The sequence below is a fragment of the Scleropages formosus genome, chromosome 1, assembly GCF_900964775.1.
Source record: "Scleropages formosus chromosome 1, fSclFor1.1, whole genome shotgun sequence".
NCBI classification, from domain to species: Eukaryota; Metazoa; Chordata; class Actinopteri; order Osteoglossiformes; family Osteoglossidae; genus Scleropages; species Scleropages formosus.
The window spans coordinates 41971700-41982863 of NC_041806.1; positions in this window are offsets into that span (position 1 = coordinate 41971700).

Consider the following 11164-nt stretch of genomic DNA (forward strand, 5'->3'; position numbering starts at 1 on the left):
ACAATGCAGAATTCCTGTTGCAATCATGATGTCAACACTCAGACCACATGCAGAAGCAATTTATCTAACCATTATGCTGAACGTAGCACTGAAAAAGCACTACATTTTAGCAAACATGCTCATAGGTTCTCAGTGCTCACCTGGGGCTCTAGAGCCTACAAGCATAATGTCCCCAAGAACAACTTGCTGAACAAGTGTCAACAACAGCAGGTAAGAGCAACTTCTGCAAAACAGGTGTGATGAAAGCATTCTTTGCCCAGGCCCAGACATTCATAAGCTGCTGGGTGTGTAAAGACCAGGGATTAGCCTTGCATCGTATATCTGGCCTTACTCGCTTTGTGATTATTCTCTATAAGGACAGCATACATATAAGGATTATTTCAGAAAGGCTTCTGCATTTTACTGCTTCTGCTTCAGAATCAGAGGAGTTAATGCACTCTTCTACTTTCAATGAATAGAAAAAGTCTTTAACTGCACCCAGATATTAATATAGCAAGGAAACTGAGTCTCTGACAGGACACACCACATAGAAACGGCAACGAACATCAAGGGCAGCTAACATATGAAAATTCCGATTAGGGGTTACATAATTTGAGTAACTGATTTCCAACTGCACCCTACAAGCCCCCTGTCAACACATAATAATCCTGCATCTGAGGTGTTCTGTCCGCTCTGTCACAAAGCACCCCTGTGACTGAGGGATAAAAGGACCACTGTATGTACACTCTGAAAATACATACATACATAAACATAAATAAATATGTCAGGGTTATGCAAATGCAGATAACCTTCACGTGGCCCTTGCTGAGGTTATTGTTCTTCAGTAGCTAGATATTTCAAGCCAGTCATCTGCACTGATGTAATCTCTAAATGAGAACTAAGATTACATCACAGATGTGACCTCAGGGGCATTAAGTGGGTAGAAATCACACAGAGGTTCCTAATGATCCGACTTGTTTCCTGCAAATCCATGGAACAGGATTAAAAAGGAGACAAAAAAACTCTTATCTGGGCACTTTGTAGCACAACTGTGGTCTCCTCTATATCAGACCTGAGACTAAGTAAGATTTAATTTTCTTTACTGAAATACATTTTTGTCTTTTTCTCTGAGACATACATCGCTTTGGAGTAAACTATCTGCTAAATGAATAAATGTACACGTAAGTTTCAAAGGTCTGTAAACAGATGTTAAAAAGTGGAAATGACTAATAACATAATTAAAACAACCAGTCAAATAACCAAAGAATTTCTATTTAAAATTATATTAAATTTAGCAAATAAAATAATATACAAGGACCATTTCCTATAATTTTCAGCTCTAAAACATCATAAAAATATATGATTACAAATGTTGGTGTATAACTTCTGCAGACAATGTAGAAGGTGCTTCTGTCCCAAATCCTTATAAATCACTTCCATACTAGAACCACACCATTTGCACCCTCGAACCTACAAAACAAACATCTTTCTTCAGTAATATAACCCTCTGGAATTTAGGAGGAGATATTTACAGAGGAACACAATGAGTTCCCTATATCTAATTTTAGTTTAATTGGTAAAGAGAACCACTTACTGGCACTGTTACAACTTTAAGGAACACATGAAAATGCCTGTTGAAATGCATATTTAAAAGCAGTAGTGTGCACACAGACCTCACAGATAAAGAGGAAAAGCCAAATTTGGTCAAACTGCAGATTAACAACACAAGCCATGTATAAATAACCCTAATTTACCCCTAATCTAGTTAATCTTGCTATAAATCATCATGGGGAATCATTAAAACGATCAAGAGAAGATGCACATAAGTATGGGAATCACAATGCATCACTCAGTATCTAATTAATTAATCACATGCAGGTAGAGTCCTGGTTAAGACTTGAACCAGTGGGTTGTTGGTTCAAACCCCACACCATGCCATTGCAACAGTAGTTTAACAAGGTACTTACACCATACTGCTACAGTACACAGACACACACGTTTACAGTAAAATTCCGGGGAAGCATCAAAAGCAGAAGAGCGTCCTCTCACCTGTCCTCTCTGTAAATGTCACTGAAGGTGTCAAACACGTGTCCCCTCCCTCGACCCCATGTCGCTTCCACGCGCAGCATCCACACACAGAGCAGAAGCAGAAGGAAGGCGGCCGCCTGCATCCTGTATGTGTGTGTGAACGTGAGTGTGTAAGGGAGTGACACACTCTGACAGGTTGGAGTCACGAGACTGCCAGTCCACAGCTCTGCATCCTCCGCGGGACACTACCGTAGAAAAGCATCCCTTCTCTCGCCTGCCTGGGACTTTGTCACCCCCCTCAGAGCTCGCGGCACTACGGGGCACTCAGGCGCTTGCGCAAAATAAATAAATCAATAAAATAAATAAATAAATTTTACAAAACACGGAGCGGTATTTAATCTCCACAGAGGAAAGCAATTTGGGCTAAACCCATTAATCCTTCAGCGTCAGATGGCGCGGATTTTGCGGCCCCGACAGCGAGTGCGAGCCCCTCTGCCGCAGTGCGCGGATCATCTCGCGACTGAGGGCGAATGTGCCAAAGTAAAGGTGACCTGCGACATAAAAAGAGGCAATTATCACAGGACTTCTTCATTCTTGTGTTTTTCAGTTCTCTTTTATTTACCATTATTGTCTCTGCAATATTATTGTCTTTCTTGAAATTGTACCTAAATTAAAAGTACCACCATAGGACAGATTACACTTTACATTAGAAACCAAATTGTTTCACTGGATTATAGTGATGATCCTGCATTATGGGTTATGTTCTAAACGAACACACTGACTGGACCACGAAAACAATTTAAAAAAAAAAAACTACGTTATTTGTGCCATTGAGGTAGCTATGAATGACTTTGTTTAAAATTACCTCAAACATATAGATACAATACATAATAATGATATGAAAAAGTCAAGTTGGGTAAAAACAACAAAGCAAGTGTACAATACTGACCCGGGTTTACGAATATGTTCTTATAGAGTATAGCATCCCCAATTTTTTTTTTTTTTGGTCACGGCTCAGAATTGATTATCAGCCCACCAAAGGTGTCTGGTTCCACACACTGTTCAACTCAGCAGGAAAAGAAAAATCCTCCACTCCTGATGATTAAATTCTTTAATTAATTAATATTCCTATAGAGTATAGCACCCCACCATGTAGCTCCTAGACACAGATTTAGGAGACCACACAGTACACAAAGAAATTAAAAGCACCAGTTCCCCCAGGTCACTCTGAGCCCCACTACTCCGCACAATGGTTAGGCGGTCACCCCTTGAACCTCCCAGAATACCCCCGGGGCAGATTAAACATCAACAACATAACAGCCAATGAGAAAGGAATACAGGACTATGTACAGGAATAGACACTAACACCAACTATTTACATTAATCCACACTAGCCCTCCGTTACAATATTTATATATACACACCATATCCATACAGCCACCCATTTTCAGTAACTGCATAAATTTTGCTAAATTATATATATTTTTTGTTTACCTGTCCAGCCAGTACATTGCAGTAAGGGCATGGAAACAACAAGAGTTTTATACAGCTTTAATTCAAATAATACCCTGTTTTCAATGACATTTATGAGTGCTGATGTGATGGTTGTAAGGGCAGGGGCAATAAAATGGTGGGACAGCAAGTAGCGCTTCTGTCTCCTAGAGCCTGGGTGGTGCGAGAGAATGTGGGCTTGATCCCTGCTCAGTCTGTGTGGAGTTTGCTTGTTCTTCCCATGTCTGCGTGGGTTTCCTTCGAGTTCCTCCCACAGTCCAAAGACATGCTGTTCAGGTTCCCCCCATAGTGTGTGAGTGACACAGAGAGAGCGCGTTTCACTGATGTATGGATGAGTGACCCATTGTAAGTAGTGTATCTAGCAGTGTTGGTCACCTTGGTGAATAAGGTGTGTGGGCTAGTAACACTACATAGTACCCATTGTAAGTCACTTTGGAGAAAATTGCCTGCTAAGTGAATAAATGCAAAATGAGTGCTATTACAATAAGCATCAAAGTTAAGATAAAGAAGGTGAAAGTGCAGTGATAAACAGTGGTGTGTGGTTTTTGGGAGGAATCTGTCATCAATCAGCACTGAATAACACTATGATAAGAGTTTGAGACCACTTTTTTTTTTTGGAAAGTTTCTCATGGAAAGCTATAGTAAGAATAAGCTGTACATTTGCTTGGATTTGTGAGTTTTAAACGCTGCACGGCTGCCACCAGGTCCACATAAAAATAGGAGCGACTTGCACACCATTAGATCGAGAAAAGAATTACTCTTTGCACCAGGAGGAAATCACTTATTAACACATAAAAGGTGCAGCATGTGGCTGCGGTGGGGGAGGACGCGCAAGCTCCTGCATGCCATGGCATATTCATACAGTAGTTGTATTACAGGTGGAACATGTGCAGTCACTTGAAGGGCTGGAGTGACAGATAGGGCAGCAAATATGCCCCAAACAACAAGGTTTTACACAGAAGCCCTTGGATTATGGTTTTTAATAAGTGGAAAACAACAAACCACCACTGTGACTGAATTGGAATTTTTCCAAAAGTAACACCATTTACATTTATTCACTTAGCAGACGCTTTTCTCCAAAGCAACTTACAATGGATACTTATGTAGTGTTACTAGCCCACACACCTTATTCACCGAGGTGACCAACACTGCTAGATACACTAACACCAAGCAGCAAAAGCAAACTAAAAGAAATTTCCCCCATCGACTGCAAAACACACTTAACTATTCATTCTAGAAAACTCATGTTATCAACCCTCTCAGAGCAAAATTAATACTAACAGCAGGAAAAATATGATCTTAGCAGCTATTGCTAATTTGCAACATGTGCCTGGAGAGGGTTAAAACTAATCACATATCTCCGATTATTCTTACCTTAAGCCTTTTCCCTGTGTCACTAAGTGTTTAGATAACACCCCTCATAAATGCAGTTCCCGGCTTACATAAATTAAAGATATAATTGCCATAACTTCCAATGATAACATTTGTATGCTTTCTTGATCCCCAAAACTGAGAATTTAGGCTTAAATATCACAAAATTCCATTCAAATAGACATGATTACTGTGTGTGTGTGTGTACTTCAAAAGGTAACATTAGTTATCATCGGTTCATAGTTATCATAGATTCATCATATGAAAGCACTATACACTAGTTTCTTCAGTATCACAATACAACATGAAAATGCAGTTTGCTGTCATTAATTGGCTGTCAATGTGCACTTATTCAGCTCTTCAGTAGATATTAGGTATTGTACACTTAGCTCTTCTCCACAATGAAAGTTAAATACATTATACTGCACTCAATGTTTAAACAACTTGAACTGTGACCCTCACCAGGAAAAGCAGAAGGAATCAAACTGATCAAACAAGTTGAAACTGTTTGGATAGTCCAAAGTGGGGTGATGATTACCAAGGTTATAGTTGGGGAAATCAGCTAACAAGGGGAAATGGAGTTTGGCATAAGACAAATTGTAACCAAGAAGAATAGTGCAGGTTGGCTCTGTTCTTTCACATGTTAGCTGCCGGGACGCATACAAAATACAGAGTCTATTGCAGAATCACTGGGCACAAGGCTGGGGTGTACACCCTGTACTGGACAGCAGCCTGTAACTGGGTAGCCCCACATGTACACAGACTATAGGAAATGTAGCATCACCAAACTGTGTGTCTTTATACCGTGTTAGGAAACCTTCACAGACAAGAACATGCAGACCCTTACAGACTGAGCTGGCTGGATTCAAAATTATGTCCAAACAGCCCAGGTGCTGTGAAGAAGCATCCCTCTGCTGTGCCGGCCTGTGAGATTCCTTGTAAAAAAAAGAAAAAAAAAATTTTTGGCCAACATGAAAACATTATATACTTCAGTTTTTTTGCAGCCGTTTAGTTTGTTTATATTTTCCATCAAAATTTTTAGGGTAGCAAAAGGAGGGTGGTGAATATTTTTGCAATTACTTCTGTGGATGAACAGTTTTCCAACTAAAGAAGAGAATGTTTAAATAAAAAAAAATTTAAACAATCTTTTAGGTTATTACGAATTCAACTAGTAACTGACATTTACTTCAACTTCTGTTTATCTTCTGACGCTAAATTAATCGCAGACAGGCTGTGTTAGAGCTTCATCTTGTGGAGAAAAATCTCACACAGGCATAAAACCCTTAAAGCAGATCTACCCCGTAACCATTGGGGTATTTTTCAGAAAATAGCTCACTTTCGCCCCCTGCCGAGCAAAACTAGTGTATTTTATTGTTGTTTCTCGTATCACTCATGGCGTTGAACGTTGTTAACCCTATACGTACCGTGACCAAGTGAGACACGTATATAGGCGAGGATTTGAATCATTTATATGTACAGTTGTTACGCACTGAGTTTCACTGAATGAGACAGATGTGCACTGATTAGTGTTTGTATATTTGACAGAAACCAAAGCGATCAGCACTATCTATCCAGGTAGAGTACAGAGTATGGTACATCAGAGTACGTACACAGCCCCCTGCTATGTTAAGTGTTCCCGCTCTCTTACGCTTTCTCCCACTAGGGCTGTAATCTCTGTCGCACCTTTTCATTCTCATTGTGACTTGTTTTTTGCTTTTCATTACAAAAAACGTGGTATTGTGCTAAGCGACTGCTAAATGAATGGGCCGCCGCCTTCCACTGAAGCCGGTCCCAGGTTCGAGTTCCACCCCCTGCTGCTGTAGTACTAGTAGTAGCAATTAAATTTGGCCCCTTGACTTGAGTTCAGCAAGGCACTTACCTCAGTTTTTACTGCTCCTGTAAGAATTACCCAGCTTTATACATGAGTGAATAACTGAAAATGCCTCAACATTGGAAAGCGTCAAGCTATTTTTCTCTGCCTCAGAGAAAGAACCTCAGGGAGCGGCACTGGTGACTGGACATGATCCAGTGACTGGACGACTCAAGTTTCTCCAACACACCGTTCCCACACAGCTTGGCTGCTGCTGAACCTTTGTTGCTGAATTCGTGACTGTAATTCGTGTAATGTTTCAACTTCAAAGCTTTGAATGTATAATAAACTTCTTTAAAAAGGCTATATGTTAATACAGTTACGGCTCTCTTAATACCGCGCGTGCCGATTATTTTATTACAGAATAGTCCGCGGTTATATTATTATACCCTTATATGGTATGGCGACGGGAAGTGACGTGACGTGGCGTGGATTGATTGGACAGTTTTGCTGGCGGTGGCGTTATCTTTCAGTTGCATAAATGTGAATAGTGTAAGTAAACCGACGAGGGTTAGCGTTTATTTGAACATAAGAAGACGTGGCCAAAGTACAGTCAATATATGCGGCGACGAGTGAACAATGAATTCAGATTTTAACAACTGAAAAATCTGTATATGGAAGGACAACAACTGCTACCCAGTCGACGTTTTCAGCAAACTCTGCGCGCAAGGTGTGAAAAAAAATGTCGAGCCCGAAACTCAGACTGCACCGCAGACCCGAACCTGTCCGCGACCCATACCAACTGCATTCCAAGTTAAATATTAAAAAAAACTATTATTAACAACTTGAGACACCACTGTACTGCACGGGTCTGCTGTAACTTGTTAAACTTACTTTTTCGGAATCGCGTACTACCCAGTTTTCGAAAGTATAATGAGTGTGACAGAAGAACGGTACCTGTGGTTACCCGGTAGAGCCGGTAGATGGCAGTAAAGCACATGCAAAGAGAACGGGGGTGTGGCGCTACCTTATTTCAACTCACTTCCGCGGTGTTTACAGCTGCACTCTGCTGCTGGTGTTTCTAATAAAAAAAGCATAGTTACCTTGAACACCAAAGTGCGATAATAAAAAACGGTGACAATGATGCATTTTAAGATTAATGAAAGCTGAAAGAAAACACCTTGACCTAAATACATGTCTGTCTGCAGAGTCTCACTTTACTGATTTGGGAAACTTTCAGTGCAATCAATCAATATTGATGACACATTTTTCACCCATATGTGGTCAGTTTGTGAGAAGGGACAGATTTGCCACCCCCGATTTCCTCCCCATGCAGAATTAATCTGGATTTGGTGAGTGGAAGATTGCAGCACTTGCTGGAAGGCCAAATGCATTACGTTACATAAGCGGAGACCGGGCCCCTTTCCTTTTCATTAGGAGTTAATCTGCACTAACCAGCTGTCAGTTGATGGATGACGGTTTAGCTCCGTGTAACCGAGAGAATGTGGGATCTGTTGTGCATCATCTGAGCTCCCCCAGCTGGCTTTTCCTTGCCTGCAAAATTGAGGAAGGCCTCGGGATGAGCAACCCCTTCACACAAACGCTTTGCTTCAGCCAGATTAGCGCACATCTTAAGCCGTTTTGTTCGCATTTTCCTTCTCCAAAATAGCCCGATTGTAAGAGGGAGAAATTTACAAAGCAAATGAGGGGCAAATCCTCTTCTGAACTTTTTTTCACACAACTCAAAAAATTTCATTTGGGAGAATTTGAAATTAAGGGCTTTCTTGAGGAGGGACAGAAACACAAACTCTCCACTTCTATTAGGACAATACCCAAGACTGAAAAAGCATTGTGGCGTGCAGCACCGTGGGTTTGGGTGGGGCGAAGAAGGACGCGGAGGCAGCGTTCATCTCGAACGTTTTATTCGAACGCCAGCACACAGGGAAATAATGCTCTCAGTCCGAGGACCCCGTTTCATCCAGGACCAAGCCAGTCTTCCCAACCTGCTTCGTGCCCCCAGGCTCTCTTCTTTTTTCTCCCTCTGGCAGATGCAAACACCCCCTTATATTCCCTGTACGTCACCGAACGCTAACCAATTACAATAAACACATTTCCCGCTCAAACACAGTAATGCCGGTCGTTACAGTATTTTCCAGCAGCAATTATATTTCAGTTTAACTAGGGGATTAACAGCTCTAAGACACTGCGGTGTTAAGAAGTCGGCGGACTTTGTCTATCTCTCTTTAACACTGTTGGGTCACCTTTTGGAGAAGTTAACCACTTTTACCTGGCAATCAGCTGCATGTTCAGAAATTACTGAAACACTGATTTAAAAATGCTGGGTTCCAGGACAACAGCAAACTTCCTTATTCCAAATGTGGGGGAAACGGATGTCATTTTTGGGAAAAAATGCACATTTTTATTGTGGTAAAGAGGCTGAATGTTGGTTCAGAAGTCCATCAGCTGGTTTACTGGGATCTCATGACAAAAATGGTCCAGATTTTAACCTTTGGCTGAGTTGCTCTTTACAAAGCTATTCTGCAAGAAGATACACCATGAAGCATACAGCTGTGTTAAAGAGAATTCTAAAAACAGAAATATCCAGTTTTAGCAAGCTGGCGTGTGTCGCTCATAACCAGGGCACTTTGAGATATATGGCCCCTGTGCAGCTTTGGCATGTATTTTTATACTGAGGTTTCCTTTACAATGTTACTGGTAGCAAGCTGTGTCTGTTGCCCCTGTTGGTATCATCTGTGTGTGTTGCAGGGAAGGGGGGCACAGATATCAGCTGTTTGGTCAGAATAACAACGCTATTAGTAAAACACATTACACAAGAGTAGTAAGCATATTACGTAAAACTCAGTTACCAGAAACAAGTGTTGCTCCAGCCATAGCTGGGGGAACTTGGCCAGAAAAATCCCGGTTGTTATGTTGATGTACAGCATTGTGAGCCCTTGGTGAAACATAAGCTCTCTTTGTTTATTTCTTCTTTAAAAAATTATTATTATTATTATTATAATAATGAACTTTTCATTGTATCAACGGTATAAAATGGTAATTCTTAATTCTCTAGTGTGATAAACTTCTCGTTTCTAATCATGTTCAAAATGCAGGTATTAAAAATGAAAGATCCTGCCAAGGTTCAGGCATGGAAAGCATGCCGGTATGTAATTTGTAAAATAAGGACAGACTCACAATCCATTATAAGCACTAAAGGAATGTAAGGAATGGTTTCTTTGACCACGTCACAGTCCTGAAGACCAGGTACCAACCACTAAACAAAGCACCAAAAGTCTTTAGAGGAAAAATCCAGTTTTTGTACTGTCTTCATGATGTCTAAATAGCAAAAAAGAAAAAAAAAAAACCACAAGAAAGATTTCCCTGCCTTTCAGCTGGACCATTGTACTGAAATGTCTTCTTAGAAAACTGCTTTCCAAACTAAAATAGATGGATGGATTAATGACATGTCTACACCAGTGGCATTCCAGTGTATATAAAAATGTTATTGGTATGAAAAGATGATAATTTATGGGCATTGTTTTAACTCAAGTCAGCCAGGAGCACATGAGGTGTAGCCTGTCTGAGTAGTACGGTACCCTGGTGGTGTATCCTACAGGTGTATCCATGTGTCCCAGCCACCTGCACGCAGAGCAGACCTGTGGTGGGGGCAAACTTTTTATTTATTTGGATGGTTATTTATATAGGGTGATTATTGTGTAGAAATTATCCCAGTACTACATTTCCACTCACAAACCTAAGAATGAGCTGAAGGGGAAGTGGAGACATTGGGATAATAGTTCTAACCACGCATTAACTTTTGAAAGGGGGTGTTTATGTGCTTTAGTAACAACCTCTGAACAATCTTAGTGTCACAAAAGTACCGTTGGATCATAGTAAAGCTGCCGCTGCTGAGCGGGGGGAAGTCTTTGCTGTGAAAAAAATGTGGTATTTCCCAAATGTAGTATTTCCCATTTTACACTGCATGTGTTCTGCATTACAGAGCTGAAGAACGTCACTTTGCGGAACACCGATTTCTCCAAACACTGAAACTGTCTTTATTTAAAGTTTATTCACTGACGCTGATTGAAACCGCATACATTCGTTACGTTTTTGAGCGACAACATTCAGTTGTGCACCTCAGGGTGGTTTGAGAGCTCACCAGCATCCTTCCGGGTGGTTCCGTTTCATCCATGCAAAGAGTTAGTCCAACACACTCATGCAGTTAAAGGTAGGAAGGTGGCTGTGAGGTGAAGAGGGAGAGACCCTGAGTGACCCTCTCTCTAGGGAGATTGTGAGACATTGGAGTGCGGTCAACACAGATTTCACATGCACCTATAAAATATAATTATGCAAAAAAACAAAAAAGCAGGTATACGCTACAGCAGGGCATCTCCATGGTCACCGTAGGTTCTGCAGACGTCCGGCAGGCATTTCCCAACAACAGCAAGCAGTTAAGGCTGTTTC